This window comes from Parasteatoda tepidariorum, chromosome 7 (genome assembly GCF_043381705.1).
Source record: "Parasteatoda tepidariorum isolate YZ-2023 chromosome 7, CAS_Ptep_4.0, whole genome shotgun sequence".
NCBI classification, from domain to species: Eukaryota; Metazoa; Arthropoda; class Arachnida; order Araneae; family Theridiidae; genus Parasteatoda; species Parasteatoda tepidariorum.
This window is the reverse complement of record NC_092210.1, coordinates 15,856,475-15,873,861: the sequence shown is the minus strand read 5'-3', so window position 1 is coordinate 15,873,861 and position 17,387 is coordinate 15,856,475. Positions and strand designations below refer to the sequence as shown.

The 17,387-nt window shown below is 27.7% G+C and overlaps 1 protein-coding gene and 1 long non-coding RNA gene across 2 annotated transcripts in view; one reads left to right on the top strand and one right to left on the bottom strand.

Annotated features, from left to right (window-relative positions):
• Nucleotides 1-3,188, bottom strand: part of LOC139425990 (uncharacterized) — a 114,232-nt gene extending 111,044 nt beyond the window's left edge. Inside the window, exon 1 of the long non-coding RNA XR_011637204.1 lies at nucleotides 3,063-3,188. This is a non-coding gene — a long non-coding RNA (uncharacterized lncRNA). The remainder of the gene's footprint in view (nucleotides 1-3,062) is intronic.
• The window catches only part of LOC107449738 (mitochondrial import inner membrane translocase subunit TIM44), a gene marked incomplete at its 3' end in the record, with an annotated part of 316,808 nt that overhangs the window by 275,964 nt on the left and 23,457 nt on the right, over nucleotides 1-17,387 (top strand).

Here is a 17,387-nt window from a genome sequence, read left to right as displayed (position 1 = left end):
AGCTAGCTGAAATCTGTACTAATTAATTATATTTTAGTTATTCGATAATTTTAATTTAGACTAATTAGTAAAATAACGATAAAAAAAACTAAAAAGTAAAATTGCATTTGAAATAAAATCTACTTTATCATTGTATCTGCTTTAAAAATAAAAAAAGAACACAAAATCTCCTATTCAAACTAATCAACGCAGCTGTCTGTACTAACTAATTATATTTTAGTTATTCGATAATTTTAATCTAGACTAATTAGTAAAATAACGATTAAAAAAAACCTAAATACAATAAAATTGTATTTGGAATAAAACTCATTTTGCTATTGGATATTGCTCTTAAAAAAGAACTCAAAAGCCACCATCACAGCAGCTGATGCCACAATTATGTAACTTAAATCAAATGAAAAAAAAAACATGATAATACTTCAATAGAGAAAGAAAAGCATCAGTTGTTAGTTAAACATCTTCCAATTCATTCACAATTTGAAGGGAAAAAAGCAAGACGCACGCAGGTTTCGCCATTTAACCTTTTACGTAATGCCAGATTCATTACAACTCAGAAACGGATATTGAAATTTCATAAAAACTTTTATAATGATCACTTTTTTTCTTCTTTTTTCTTTTTATTGCGCATTTTGTTTCATAACGTGTAGGTAGTACACGTGTTTCACTGGAGAAACGGTTGAATGAATTAATCCGAACGTACTATTTTGGAAGAAATTTATGTTTCCGTTTTTAACTGTTTAGTTCGTAATATCTGGTAATAGGTCATTCAATACTCTTAGATAAATAATGATGTGCGTTGAAATTGAGCTGGTTTTTGTTTCGGATTTCGATTTTAGAATTTGTTAAAGAAGCAAGTCACGTGTGAGGTGTTGCTATGTAAATGATTTTAACTCTGTGGAAATGTTGTGTACCGAATTTTATGAACTTACTTACTTATGTATCATTGAGAAATCGTTTTGTTTTTTTATTACTTAAACACAATTTAAATTTTGCTTTAAAAATTTTAGTAAACATAAAATTATTTTCTATAATTAAGGAAGACATTTCTATCTGTTATAAAAAAATGTCTATAATTTAAGAAGGCGGTTTCTATCACGAAGAAAAACAAAAATATAATGCTTAAAACTACACGATAAAAGTACATTCACTTATATTCATTGCAGCTTACGTCATTATTATAATTTAAATAGTTTTATGAATCTTAGATTATTTCCCGATTTTGTTATCTTAATAAGAAAAGTTAAAGAATTTAGAATGCCTGATTAAATACCAGTGTCGCAATATGTAACTGGAATTAAAATGTAACACTTACAAAACAAATTATTACAATGCCTTATACATTTTTCTCTAGCATAAGCTAAAATATTTATTTATAAATTAATAAAAATATAACGCTTTCTCAGAATGTTTCAAGATTTTAATAACTTATTTAATTTGCCTCCTAAATTAATTTCAAAAGGATGTATACAATAACATTCTAGATTCAATGACTATCGGTTAAAAACTGAGTTCGGCATAGAGTTCGAAGAGATATTCAACATTTGTTTAGGAAATTAAACCTGCACCTATGATATTTTTTAATACTTTGGCATATCGTAGGCCCTTCTAACAACAAAGATTTTGGTTCGAAAAAAAAACAGTCAATAAATTAAAAGCAATTAAGAATTAATATTTTTGTGGTTTATTTTGCTTTTTCGAACCACTAAACTGTTAGAAATTTGTCGGAAAAAATGGTGAAATGACAATTTATGTCATTGTTGTTTTGCATATTCAAACAAAACAGTCAGATAACAATAAATAGGATGGTATTTAAACTGTTACTATGAGAAAAACGTTTATTAACTGCTTTCGCCTAATACGGTTAAACAACCAGAATTTTATCGCACCCACTAGGCCCACCTAATGAAGCCACTTAGTTCTTTACAGCTGGATACTGAGAGGGCTAATCTGAAAGATCGGAGGTTCGAGTCCCAGCATTTACACCACGTTTTTTCCTCCTTTCCTTTCAATAAATTGAAGAGTATACAGCATCCTGCACTCACCAATTTGTGACCCTGGACTGTTAGAGTACGATACTCTTATTCACGCATTGATGACAACACCATAAAGCTGCTTAGCACAAAAAAGTCTAGTATTTTCATTGCTAGCTGTAAATTGTCAAAAACAGTATAGTTTTGTATTCATGGTTTTCGAACCATACTATTATAAATGGTTTCGAAGCCTTAAATGAAAAAAATGTCGTTTACCGTAAAATTAACTGCTAATTGAATGGATAGACTGCTGCCGGTTGTTTTACCGTAATTTTAGAATGAAAGTTCTAAGAGTATAAAACTAGTTAACATTTAGAAATAAATATTCGAAAAAGCAAGAGCATATTCATTTTATTACTTCAAAAACAGGTGAAAAAGAGCAGATGGGAGATTGTTATGGTACTCTGTGGTACAGAAAGAGCTAAAAGAATGTTATTTATTTTTTATGTCCTAATAGCTCCTTATGTTTATTTAAGTAGCATATGAATTAAACAAATTACCAAATAAATGGTTCAAATACCGTATATTTTGATTTTATCAACAAGAAAAATGATGTTTTTGTTTTGTTTTTTTATACCAGAAATGTCATTACTAATACATGCCGCTAATTTTACCAGAATTATTTTCTCCCTGCCTACAAATGTAACATATCAAAATACATTTTAGAATAATATTGTTTACTTTTCATTTTAAATAAAATAAATATTTATTATTAATTTCGGAGTTTTGACTAGTTAATAATGATCACTACGGAACCGTTTTTGGAGGCTATATAAACTCGTTAAGTGTTTTCCGCCAATAAGATTATTTAATAATAAAGTGACTAGATTATTTCTAAAATTTCTTTACAGTTTAGTATAAATAATTTTAATTTTATTTGTTTACGGGACACAGTTTTGAATAAAGCTGATTATAAAAATAAATATTACCTATTTCCTTTTAATAATAATTAAAGACGGTTAATAAGTTAGATACCGTTTTAAATATGTTAATCACGAAATGTTGTGCATTAAAACTAAGTTATAGGCTTACCTTTAAGAAAGGAACATCGTTTAAAGCTCTTCATTCGGAATAATAATTGAAATAAAAAACGTAATAAAAGCAGGAAATAATACTGAGACGAATATTTCAGGTAAATACAATAAAATTAGGGTTAAAGAAATATTGCACAGGGGGAAAATACTTTTATAACTCTTATTAATTTTATGCTGATAAGAATCATAGATATTTGGATCTTTCTCATTAAAATGAAAAAAAATCGAGTAATGTGATTTTCTAACCAATCGGAGTATCTCAAGAGCGGGGGGGGGCGCTCTCTCCCTCCCTTATATATATATATATATATANATATATATATAGTTTAAAAATGTGGAGAATACATGGAGAATAATATAATAAGATAATAATTTTATCTTAAGATAATTATAAGATCTAGGATTTATAATCTTAAAGATAATAAATCGTTATTATCTTTATTATATTATTTTCCATCTTTTCTCGATATTTTTAACTTATTTTATGACTTCTATATACTTGCAGCTTATGCGCAGTAAATAAAACTTATAATTTTTCTTAATTTTGTTCGTTTACCTCTCGTTGCTTCTTATCCTTTTTGTCTTTATTGTGCTGCGCTATATATATTAATAAATAAATACAAAAAGAAAAAAAACACGAAGAAAATTATTAAAAATAATAAGAAACCGTAAAAAAAATCCGAAAAAAAGAAAAATAATTAATAATTTCCTTTATTAATTTTTCCTTGTAATCTTAAAAGGGACTGTGTCTCCTCATTTATAAAATGTGAGGGTGCTGAAGCCCCTCTGTCCCCCCCCCTCGGTCCCACAGTCCCTGTAACCAATAAAAATGCGCCAACAACAATGAGAAATTGTTTTACGCTTTTTTTTATTGTTACATACATACATACTTACGTTAATAATAAAGTAACAATATTTCTGTGAGAAACGGAAAGTCTAAAACAATTAATATTCATGTAATCCGAATAATAAATTACGTTATCTATCCCATTTTCTTTATGAAACGTAAACATATTTGATCTTTCATTATTCATCACAGCCGCAACAATGAAAAGATTTATATATTTCGTCGAAAAGAACCAACTTATCTTCGAACAGTTAGTATTCAAAACTAGTTTACAGATTAAATTAAAAAATTATTTCATTTATATTTTAATCACATGCATCAAGCGTTACATGTGTGAGATATTTTTGTTGTGAGTGAGCTGCAATAATTAACTCTACACCTACAGGAAAAAGTAATCAAATAAATTATTTAATTTATATTTTTAATTATCACGCCTTCAACGCCTCTTACCCAGAAAAGTAATGTAACTGAATTTCAATGCTCTTAAAAATGTTTTTGAAAACATCTAAATAGCATCATCAACAAAGGTTCTGGCTATATAAAAACTCATTAATATGCCATGAAAGCATACAACTGATTCATTTAAATTTTAATCAACATGTTTCACTTTGTAAATAAAATTGTTTGTAAAGGAAATTAACATATAAGAGAATAAATTAAATATTCTTAAAGCATTAATTTGGTATGGATACTTTTTTAATTTTAACCTACAATTGAACCTTGAGTAATAGAGCAAACAAAATCTATAAAAATATTTCTAAAATATGTCTTTTAGTTATTTATAATTTGTTTTTTAGTTTTATTATTTACTTGAGAATAAATCAGCATATGTTATAAAATAATGTGTTTATATTTCCTAAGTAATCGTATTTGTAATCCCTTAGTTATTTTGGAATTAGTTTATTAAATATGCTCATTTTGTTCCCTTTTCTTAGACTCATGATTGCATTAAAACAGATATTTTTTATTGTATTTTTATTGCTCGTAATAAGTTCTTCCTTTTTATGAATGAAAATTTTTAGTTCTCTATATAAACTTTTTATCAGTTCTTTTGGAACAATTTAATTTGAAACAATACCATTTTAATAATTTTTTTTTTACTGACAAAATTGTGTAAAAGAAATATCTATATTATTGTGCAAATTTTGATAAGTTATTTATCCAAAATGATAAAAGAAAAATTTTAAATTATTTTTCACGCGCGTGGTTACTGAAATAATCATAAGTTACTTTTTTTAATATTTTTATGAATATTTTTAGTTCTCTTACATAAATTTTTTTATTAGTTTTTCTGAAACAATTTAATTTGAAACATTACTATTTGCGTAATTATTTTTCACTATCAAACTTTAGGGAACGAAATGTCTATATTATTATGCAAATTTTGATAAGATATTAATCTAAAATAATGAAAAAGTTTTTTTTTATTAATTTTTCACACGTATGACTGTTGAAATTAACGTTACCTTCATTTTTTTCGTCTTTTTTTTATGAATAATTTTTTTTATTAATTTCATACGTATGACTGCTAAAATAAACGTTACTTTCATTTTTAAACCTTTTATGAATGTTTTTAGTTCTCTACCTAAACTTTTTTATTAGTTTATCCGAAACAATTTAATTTGAAACATTACTATTTGTGTAATTATTCTTTACTAACAAACTTTTGTAAAAGAAATATCTATATTATTATGCAAATTTTGATAAGATATCAATCTAAAATAATAAAAAAAGTTTTTTTAAATAATTTTTCACACGCATGCCTGTTGAAATTAACGTTACCTTCATTTTTTTCATCTTTTTTTTATGAATAAGCATCTTTTTGTTCTCTACATAAACTTTTGCATGTCATCTTCTGTAACAATTTAATCTTAAACATTACTATTTTGACAGTTATTTTTTCACTGAGAAACTGGCGTAAGAGAAATGTTTATATTGTTATGCAAATTTTGATAAGATATTAATCCGAAATGATAAAAATAAGTTTTCTTAAATAATTTTTCACACGTACGATTGCAGAAATTTGTTGCATTAATTTTTTCCTCTGATATATGAAAGAAATTGAATGTTCATTTCGAGAAAAAGAAAATATCCAGTAGAATTAATAGCTATGCCAAAAATTTTATTTCTTGAACAAGTGCGCGTGTATGAGAGATACATTAGAGATTAATTTCGTTTTGTGTTTTCAATACTGATAACAGTGCAAAAACCGTTCTTCGGCTATTTTTCGGCTTTCCTCTGGTATATTTTTAGTCGTCGTTCGAGCAATATCGAATGACATCATTAAAAATTTATATATCTAGAGCATTGCTATCTAGACATTTGCTTTAATTGCAGCAATGGAACTAATTTCTTCTTTGCTGCATCTAATTGTTTTTTTTTACTCCCTTTTAATTTTTGCACTTTAATATTGCAAATGTTAATATCTCAATGAAATGTTCGCAATTTTACTCCTTTTATTTTGTTCTCGTTTTAATAATTTTTTTGGCAATTTATTTTGTTGTTATCATGCTTTAATTTCTTTTTTAGTAAAAAATGTTTTAATTAATTGTAATTATCAACCTTAATCTAATTTCAATATGGTTTAAATATTTAAGTTCTTGAAACTGCTATCTTGTCACTTTAGTATGAATTGTACCCCTGCTTAAAGAACAAGTCAGTATAAAAATTACTGACATTTATCAACCTAGTCAAATGCAGTTATTATTAATATTAAATATAATAATAACAATAATAATAATTATTATTATAACTTTTAAAACATTATTATTATAAATTTTTAAATGTATTATTATTATTATTTTTATTATAAATTTTAAAATGTTATAATAATAATAAATATTATAATTAAAAAATTATAGCAATAATAATTAATATTGATAAAAAACCATAATTTTAAAAAACAATATTATTATTATTATTATTATTGCTACTGCGAAATAACTAAAACAAACAATAACCCTGAAGCTGAGTAGCATGGAGAACAATTTTTTGCGTTATAAGCTATTTCATATTTAATTTATGAAGTAAAAGATCAATCCCCCCTCCTAGTCTTAAAATAATCGATATCTAAGAGGTAGATCATAATCAGCTTTAAATTGCATAACTCTTTATTGCATGATATCCAAGTATGCAATTAATTAAAAAGAAAAAAAAGGGAAAAAAACATATTAACGGGTTTTGGTTTCAAATTTAAGAAACAAAACTGAAAATATTAGTAAATAATTTTAGATAGCCGACTATTAAAAATTATTTCCACGAAAATGATAGCACTGAATAATTATGATTCTGATCAAAAGTGTTAAATAAGAGCTGAATAATAATGATAAGTTGGGTCATTACCCAAAGGCAGATATAACGGTTGTAAATAACAATGTGTGACAGAATATCTTATATAAAGATCCTAAATAAAGTAATAATAAGTGAACATTGAATATTTATAATTCTGAAAAAAGTTGTACATGAAAACTGAATAATAATTACTCTAAACAATATGGATAAACGATAGATGAAATATATTGATTCAAAAAAAATAATAATTGGAGTCTGAATAATAATGGTTTTGAAAAGTGAGATTTGAATGTTAATGATTCTGTAGAGTAATGATAAGTCTGATCCGAATAACTAATGTTTCTGAAAAATAATAATTAATCGTTATTACCGATAGTTACAAATATGTATTTGTGCATTAATTTCAAAAATGAAACTACAATAATCGTTATATTAACTCAGCTTGCAGAGATTAAAATTCACGAGTCCAGAATTGTTTGAAAGAAAATTTTCTTTTCGTTCGTGAAATGTCAAGGAAAAAAGAGAGAGTAAACACCTAATAAATAACTTAACTTCACGTGACTTGAATCGCACGTGTAGTGTGGAAAACGACTGGGAAAAATTATTTCCGTATGATTTATAATCTAAACATTTGATCGAAACAAATTACAAAGTTACTAACAGTTATGAAAAATTTAAACAATGTTTGATTATTGTAATTTATGCAACAACTTGACGACATTGTATAGATTGACCGTGACTGTTGCAGACGACTTATTTAACAAAGAAGTTGAAGTTATTGTTCGCGATAAACTTCATTATATTTTTATGTAATCCCATTCACCTGTTTTTAATTACGATGTATCTAGATAAATTTAAGGAAAACTCTGAATTCATATTTTCGATAAGAACTATATTAAAATCAACCTGCAAATTTTACACAAATATCAATTTGTTGGCGTAGAATAATTTGTTGCATAATAAAACAAGTTGACGATCAAAAATGATTTTCTAAGAAGATATAAACTGCTCAATTTCTTTGCGAAAACGATTTTATATAAAGCAGCTTGCTGGAATCGTTTTCTAATTTTCGATTTTTATTGTTTATTAAATAAGTAATATTAAGAATTTTTTGTAAGCAAAATATATTGCAGAATTGCTCAAAACTTGGATGTTCATTTTAACATGTTTTTTGCAGAAAATATGAATGGAAAATTTTATAAAATATTCTCTATAATTTTAATTTTAGTTGCTATTTTTATATTTTACTCATATTGTACTTATTGGAGAAAAAAAATCTTATCATGTCTTATTTTAATGGTTTCCATTTTTCCTCTAGTTCTTAGGCACCGAATCTATGCTCTGTAATAAAGAGTTTGTCAAAATTATTCAAAAATGTGTCAAAATTATATACAAAAATAAATTAAAGTTAAATTTGAAAACCCCGTATATTCAGAAGTTAAACAACATCTAATATTTTTTAAGCAAAATGCATAGTCTCAAAAGTGTTGTTGAGGGAGAAGTGTGCGGGAGAATTGTTCATGGGCTGCCTGCAGGATTCGAACCAACGACCACCAGTTTCGTAACAAGATGCTCTAACAACCATAGCTGGACACCTTGTACACCACAGCTCAGGGAGAATTATGAAGTTTGATATAGTGGCCGCCGCAATGATATATAATGACGCACTAATATCCAATTTCAATGGTACAAAGGATTCCAATTTGGAAAATATCGTCCCAATGGCAGATCGGTAATTTTAATTTCACTTTTTACTTACTTCGCAATATCTTAAAAAACTTTTAAGTCAATGAAACCCAAGCTACGATGTGTCATTGAAGAGCATTCTAATACGAGTCCGGAGCTCGTTGGTTCGAATCCTGCCAGCAGCTAACGAACATCTTTCAGTTCTCTCACACATTTCTTCCTCTACATCACCTTTTTGACTCTACACTTCACACAAAAATTACTATATGCAGCTACAATTTTGGGGTTTTCATATGGTAAAGTATGGGTTTTACAAATTCGACTATTATTTGTTTTGGAACTTCGTGGATACATTTTCCCCCAATTTTGAGAAATCCTTTTAACAGAGTGGGGGTCCATTCTGAAAGAGTCGAAATTTTTGAAAAACGAATATTTTTTTTAACTAAATAATAAAAATATCATTATTTTTAGAATTGAACTGTGAATTATCAAAGAATAAAAAATAAATGATTATTACAATTATGTCCGTAATGCCTCATTTTATCAACAGAAAAAAAAGGAAAAGAAAAAAATGTGTTTAACGACGTGATTTTTCTAGTCATTTGCAAAAACCAAAGTCTATCATTGAAAACTAATAAAAAAATTTAAATTATCTTTCAAAATAAATCTAGACAGATCACACTTTTTCAGAGCGTGTAAATGTAAATTTTTTGGCTATGAAAATATGGATGTAAAATATATGTGCATTATAAATGTAAAGTTTCTTTTATGTAAGTATAAAGGGTAAAAATTTCCCTTTAAGTATCAGATTTTAACATTGAAGCCTTCCTTACAGAGTTTGTAAATCTTAAGTTACAGTCCGTCAGACCTTTATTTTCACGTTTTTATTGCAGAAATAGCAAAGTTTCCAGCAAGAAAATAAGTTTGAGTAAAGTAATATGGGATACCTTTAAAAAAATTAAATGTAATTAAGAAAATCGAATAAAATTTATAATGGGAAAACAAAGCTATGAAATCATGGAAATAAGTGAATATTTAGAAACATTATTTTTCTATAAAAATTAAAATAGTTTCTCTTACACCATTTCATTAAAAATCTGTTTGCCAAAAATATTCCAATTAGCACGGGAAAAGATAATTGGAGAACTAACAAAAATGACATCTTTTAAAATAACCAATCACGCATGTCTGAGTTAATTCGAGAAAAATTGAGTCAAAAATTGAGTTATTTGAAAATTATTTAAGGAACTTCACTCCCAGCAAGCTTAGGAATCATTTCCCCCCCGGATGACCAATAGAGTGTTTCATAAAAATTAAAGATTATTCTAATAAAAGATTCTACAATATTTAGTTGATTCCCTAGTTTTCGTTTTTGGAGATAAAATTTTCGTCTAACAATCCTCGCTAAATTACAGTTGTAATTTTACCCACAAACTGTGTGTTAAGAAAAATACTTTTTTCAGTTTTTTGGTGCTATAGAATTCGCTAAATATTTTTTTTCTTTCTGGGAGAAATTAGTTAGAACTCTTGACCCCTGTTCTGACTATAGAGTTGAAGTAGTCGTTGAGAGCTGACACTCGGTCTATCCCCGAAGATTGCTAAGCAATCTTATATGGTTTGCTTTGCAAGCCATGCTCGATTGTCTCGTTACTAAGTTAAATCCATTTGAAATGTGTTCTAGCGTAAAATTTTAAGAATTTAAATCAATTATTAAAATCTTTAAAACTCGTTCCTCTTTAAAAATTAAAATTTTTAGCCAATAATAAGTTATAAAAATAAAAATTTTAAATCGAATAATTGACATGCAATAGAAAAACTTGCAGAAACAAAACAATAATCATTCTATTAAAAGCTTTTCTTATTGTACTAAAAAAGCGTAACCGCACGACTAATGTTCATTTTTTAATTGATAAACAATAACAAAGAATAAAATTATTATTATTTTCAATTATTTCCGTGAAGTTTGTTTCAGCTTTTCGTTATAGGCATGAGAAAAAAAAAATTTCATTCAGAAATTCCTAAATATGCACGGTTCGTGCTTATGACAGCTCACTTGCTTGATATTTCAAATCCTTGTTGCCAACGCGAAAAAGAAATGAGAACTTACTTCGTCGCCTTGAAAGAGAGATATGTTTTTAAATAAATCGAAAAATTGATTTTTGTATTGCCTGGGGAAAATAGTTATTGACGTAGATAAATAAAATTAAATACTTTCTCCGAACACAAGATCGCAATTAAAAAACTTTCTGCATGCAGTAATTAATTCTTATAACTAGTTTCAACCCTTTCGGCGCCACGTCATTTTGGCGAAATTTGTTTGAAAACCATGGATTTCTTTAAAAATGTTTAATTTTTATAGCACTCTATATTTTTATAGCACGAAAGGATAAGTTTAGGTAAAAAACCAAAAAAGCTATGTGCAAAAACATTTTTTAAATAATTGAAAAAATACCTGAAACTTGAGCAAGGAAAAAGTGTACGTAGAGAAGCATATATCCACAGAATTTTATGAACTTTTTAGTAAAAATATCGATTTGAGGTTTTATTTATTTATTTAAATTGTGTGAAAATGAATCTCACTGCGTGATTTTTAAAACACGCGAATACGAATCTTAACATTTAATTTCAAAATCACGTGATTATGAATCTCGATGCTTGATTTTAAATTCATGCAAATACGAATCTCAATGTTTAATTTTAAAATCGCGTGAATATGAATCTCGATGTTTAATTTAAAAATCACGTTGATCCAAATCTTGATGTCTGTTCTTTAAAATCGCTTGAATACGAACCTCGATGTTTGACTTTAAAATCGCGTGAATACAAAACTTTATATTATACAAAACTTGATAAAACTTGACCGTCCGTTGAACACGAATCATAATAGTGGTGTGTGAAATTAAATCACGTGATTGTAATTTTAAATTTCATTTGCATTGGTAATGAGAAGCTTAAAATGAAAAAATGTTTTTCTAGGCAATTCGAAAAAGACAAACATTCTTTGAAGAGGCGAATTTTTTCATTTTTAGTAAAAATAAAAAAAACTTCCTTGATGATGACAAATTTGCCGGTGAACGACGTTCGAGAATTTTATACAGGTCTGGTTAATGTGTATCCATTATTTTAATTACATACATTAACTAAACTAAATATTACATAAAATTTAATATAAAACAAAGATAATTTATTAAAAACTGTATATAACTTGTTTACATTCTAATAAATCTGAAACTGTTGCTATATTTTATTTTATAGCCGGCCAAGTTTTGAGTTTACTGTTTTCAGAGTCCGCAGCCTTGTAATTTTGAACCCAACCCAGAAGATAATGGAATTCCTGAATCGAGCATTGGGACAAATTAGCCTTCGTAGAGGACTTTTTTTTAAATAAACCAACTCACATTTGGACATCGTTACATGAAGAGGTTAACCACGTAAACCTAGCACGGTTAGAGCGACGGCAAAGAAATTCTAACCCATTATCCGTGCCTCATCTGGGCATAATTTTTACGTCATCATTGTTGTTGGTGCGAGCTGGAAAGAAAATTCGAATCAACCAGCCATCGCTGACATTCGAACCTAGTAACCTTAATGGGAGACCAGCGCTTTATCCTCTGAGCCACCAAGCCTCAACCGTAACTATATTTGTTTACCATAAAATATCGCATAAATCCTGCGATTATTAAGGATAATAATGGAACAACACTTTTAGTTTAAAGACTTTAATTTCAAATAATAATCGAAATCAAAAGCATAATAACAACAGAAATAATATAAAGAAGGGGTGCAAATAAATGCTTCTAATACCGTTTAAAGGGATGAATGAACAATTTACAGGTAAATTTCGTAAAAATATTAAAAATTTTATGCTGATGGTAGAGGAAGCTATCTGGATCTTTTTTGCTTGATAAGGTTTATATCAAGTGTTTTTTCTGTCCAATGAGAATTTTCGAAACTTTAAGAGCAAAAAAAAATTTTTTTTTATGATACATAGAGAAAAAATGAATAAATAATGGAAATTATTTGATTAGGTTATAAATGTTTACAAAATTAGCGAAACGAGTAAATTTGTAGGCTAATCACAAATATTTAAGTTCTTATTTTGATTTCAATCCGGCTCAAACCGCATTTAATTTATCAATATTTTCCTTAAACTTTTTCATTGAAAGCGTTTGTTGACATCAAGAATATTTAAATTAGAAAGAGGAAAGTAATTAAAAAAAACAAAAAACAGAATTCTCAAACGAAAACAACATCTATAAAAAGTAACTATTCGCCGGGTTTTGACGCAGAAGGTGGACAATAATTTAGAGGAAAAATCGGCACGAGTCAATTCAATTGAAAAAAGTAGAAAATCTCGCCCACTTTCTCCGTATTTCTACGTCGTAACATGCGTTTCTCAGCATCTTCCATAATCCCAATGTTTTAATGACGTCATGAGAATTTCACGTGAACATCTCTACTACGTCACACATTTTAGAGCTCTTCGATTCGCTATGTCTGTATCCGCACGTGCTTGGAAGATGGGACTTTTCTGTCTCTTAACCTTTTCGCAACTAATGACGTTTCTGTGACGTATTGCGGGCCGCTTACGTAACGGAGTCTTTTGGTTCGACCTTTCATGTGCCGATGCCTTTGACGTTAAGCAATTGTAATATTTAGATATGCATGAACGAAAACAAAACAAACACATGCTGAAATGTTTGGTAAAATTTATACATTTCAGTTGTCTCGTATTGTTTTCGTAAGGTCAATAAAATTCTTCTTTCGTTAAAATTGTTGTGAAATCTAACAAGTTCTTGCTTCGAATTCGACGAAATTTTTTTACAAAAATTGTTGGTATAATGAATTTAATTAATTTGCTGTAATAATTTACCAAATAAAGAACGTAAGAAAAATTTTTGTAACAAAAAAATTACAAAATTGTAGATATTTTATGACTTTTTTCTCTAAATATTTTGATTAAATTTATACATTTCTGTTGTCTAGTATTGATATCGTGAGGTCCATAAAATTCTGTCTTCCATTTAAAAAAAATTTCAAGTTCTCCTTCATAAAACTTAATTTATTATAATAATTGATCTAGTAAATCATTCCTGCAACAGCTCATTGTGGGCCACGGTTCTCATGGAAATTCGTGGACCATGGTGATGGTTCTACAATTTTGTGACCAAAGACTTGATGGTGGCAATTGCTCGCCAATCGCATGAACTTCCCTGACAAGATGGTGCCCATCAATCTGCACCTGGGAGAGCTTAAAGCCGCTGCCGAGGATCGAACTTTGTGATGACAGCTTAAAGCCTTAAGGAAAGAACATAAAAATTTATTTTTATAGACCGAAAAGAAAAGTCGTTATAAGTTTTAAATTTTACTATTATTGTTCTTTTATAATATTTTTCTATAAAATTTAAGTTTCGTTAAAAATGTTAATTTTTGTCGAAATCTGTTGGTTTGATAGTTTGTATTTAATTATTGAAATTGCTTTTTCGGTTGTTATTTATGTCACTTGTAGGGGTGAGGGTGCGTTTCTTGTTTTTTCAGTGTTGCATCTGTGGCCCAGAATACGACTTCAGTCACACACACGTTACAGCCCGTTTCACATGGAGAAATTCATTAATTCATCTTTGACCTGAACCAGAGAACGATCAATCTCAATGGCTCTGTGCCCCCAGAGCCATTGATTTGTTGGAGGACTTTGTGACCCCGACATATTTAAAGTGTACCAGTCACCATTTAATGCACGGGGACTCTTCGGCTAGCGAGATTCGAACATTCGTCCTCACGAACACGAGCCCAAAGTCTTACAACTAGAGAAAGTCTTAGCAATTTTCTTGTGAAAATTTCTGACGATCACGCGTGAAATATCTTTAGGAAAAAATTCTAACACGATTTTAAGTATTTCAATGAATATTTTCCATGGACAATATTTCTAAGCGCGAAAATATATTTCAAGTGCTCTGCAACATAAATGATAATTCTCGCTAGCCGTGCTAATCTCAAATATGAAAAAACTTTGGAAATGTTTGAACTTCGTCTGCCATTAGATGCACCCTTATCTAAAGTATTAGTTAACTAATAATGTTCGACACAACATAAAACCTCAAAAGCCAAGGTGAACGCGTTTAAATGACGTAAACTCCCTCACTGTAGCAGTTGTTTGCTCAAGAAGAATGAGCAAATAAAAGTAGCATGATTTTATTTACAGCATTATGTAATATTCAATCGTCTGCAAAAATTTCCACGCAGATGCGCTACAAATGATCCTTGAAATGAGTTTGTACTTTAAAACGACTAATTAAATGCGGAGTCAAAACATTGGGTTGACAAACTAAGTTTCTGTGTTCCCTTTTTATTTTATTTTATCTTATTTATTCAAATTTAAAATCCCTCTAAATCAGCGGTTTCCAATTTTTTTTTACGGCTACGGAACCCTAGATGTCAAACATCTTTTGATTGAACCACAAATATATTAATAAAATTTATTAGCAGCTATTAATATACTAAACAAAAAAACTACAAATTATTTCCATAATATTTAATGCGAAGAGTGAAATTACTTTTCAATGATTGTTTTATCAATAAAACTCATGAAATAATAGGTGTAGTTGAATTCACAGACCTGGAGTGGTACCTAGTCTAGTTCTGAAAATGAAAAAAATAAACTGAATTATAATGAGTTTGGTCATTTTATTTTGCATGAAAAAGTTTGGCGAGAAATGCTAATACAAGTTTTTTTTCTTCCTTTTTTTTAAAATAAATTTGCTATTACTGGCATTTTACTGAAATAATTTTATAAAGATAACCGAAATATTAAATGAATTACAGTTTAGTGTTTAGATATGAAGATAATTACAGGTTTCGAAAATCATTATTGATTTAAAAAAAAAATAAATAACCCCTGTGATCTTTCCACGGAACCCAAGGTTTCTGCGGATCACCATTTGGGAAAAGCTGCTCTAGATATATGTTTTGTTCTACTGGAATGGTATTTTTTTTCTTTTCTTTTTAAATTAAAATTGAATGTCGAGATGTGTAAAATAATAATTTTCGACATTTCTTTTATTTTCCGCATTATTTATTTTAATATTTTTTTATTAATTATTTATTTATTTATTGATTTTATTTATTTATTAATTTTATTTATTTTACTTATTTATTTTATTAACTTATTTTATTTATTTATTTATTCATTTATTTTATTTATTTATTTTATTTATTGGGTTATTATTATTATTATTATTTAGCTCTAATCAAGGTTCTATAGCCACAAAACTGCTCCTGACATTTGTGCTATATGGAAAGGGTTCCAAAGCTGAGAGACACGTTCATAATTGTTGTGTCAAGTTTGAAAATGAAAATTTTGACCTCAAAGATGCATTCTAAGTTTCGATAAAAATGAAAAAAAGAAAAACAACTTTTGCATGAAAATCGCTGCAAACGCTAAAGAAACTGTTTCAGAAAAATGGTTTAAAAAACTACTGTGACTGTGTACTGCGTCATTTAGTTTCGGCCGCCTGTAAATTCTGCCTCTCTGATGCCCATGCTAAATACTTTAAATACATAAGTTTTTGTCCATGCAAATTGAAGCATCAAAACAACTAGTTTTAAGTGTGAAATTGAAAACAAAATATTAAACGAATTCGAAAATTTAGAATATATTTTCCAAATCCAAAGAAAAATATATAGCTTTAGTATAACAACCATTTTAAGAAAAGCAATGATAAATTTATTTTCTAAAACACTCCACAGATGGCAGCATATGAAGAACTTTCATGAATTCCCTGAAGTTCAACTATACTGAAAAATTATATTCTATGTTATAACACACTAGATCGCAGCACCATAGTTGAATTTTCATTTTTCATAATGCTTCTTTTTATTATTATTTTTAATAATATTTTTATCACTATTTTTACTATGTTTTTTAGCATGCCAACTTGAACAACTTAAACACATTTTTTTAAAATTTAAAGTACCGAAACTGAATAAAAAATATTTTAAAAATTTATGTGTAGACTGAATAAAAACATCACGGCTCTGAACACGTTAATTCAAATTATATTAAAATAATTTTATTTAGTTATTTAAATATGTCGAAAATACAATTCATATTATTTAATAATTTCTTATTAAGACTATTTGTGCGAAATTTTTAGTCTACTTTTATTTACTAAGAATACATATATTTAAAAAATAATTATTTTTTTAAAATTTTAATTTTTGTAATATTATATTTTGTAATTGATTTAAAATTAAATAATAATTATTACTCGCATAGTTTTTGCATAGCTTTAATAACTATAAAATAAATCCTGTACAGTCGGCAAAAAAAAAAGATATCACCCTGAATAATTTTCGTTCTAATGATCGGATTTTCACGAACTAAGTGTTAATCTTAATGGTTCCTGGGGGTGACCTCAAATATGCTAATTAATTAGTGCTAACTATTAATTAAGTTACGAAATCAGACACAAAAACGTACTTTCTCTGAATAAACATATA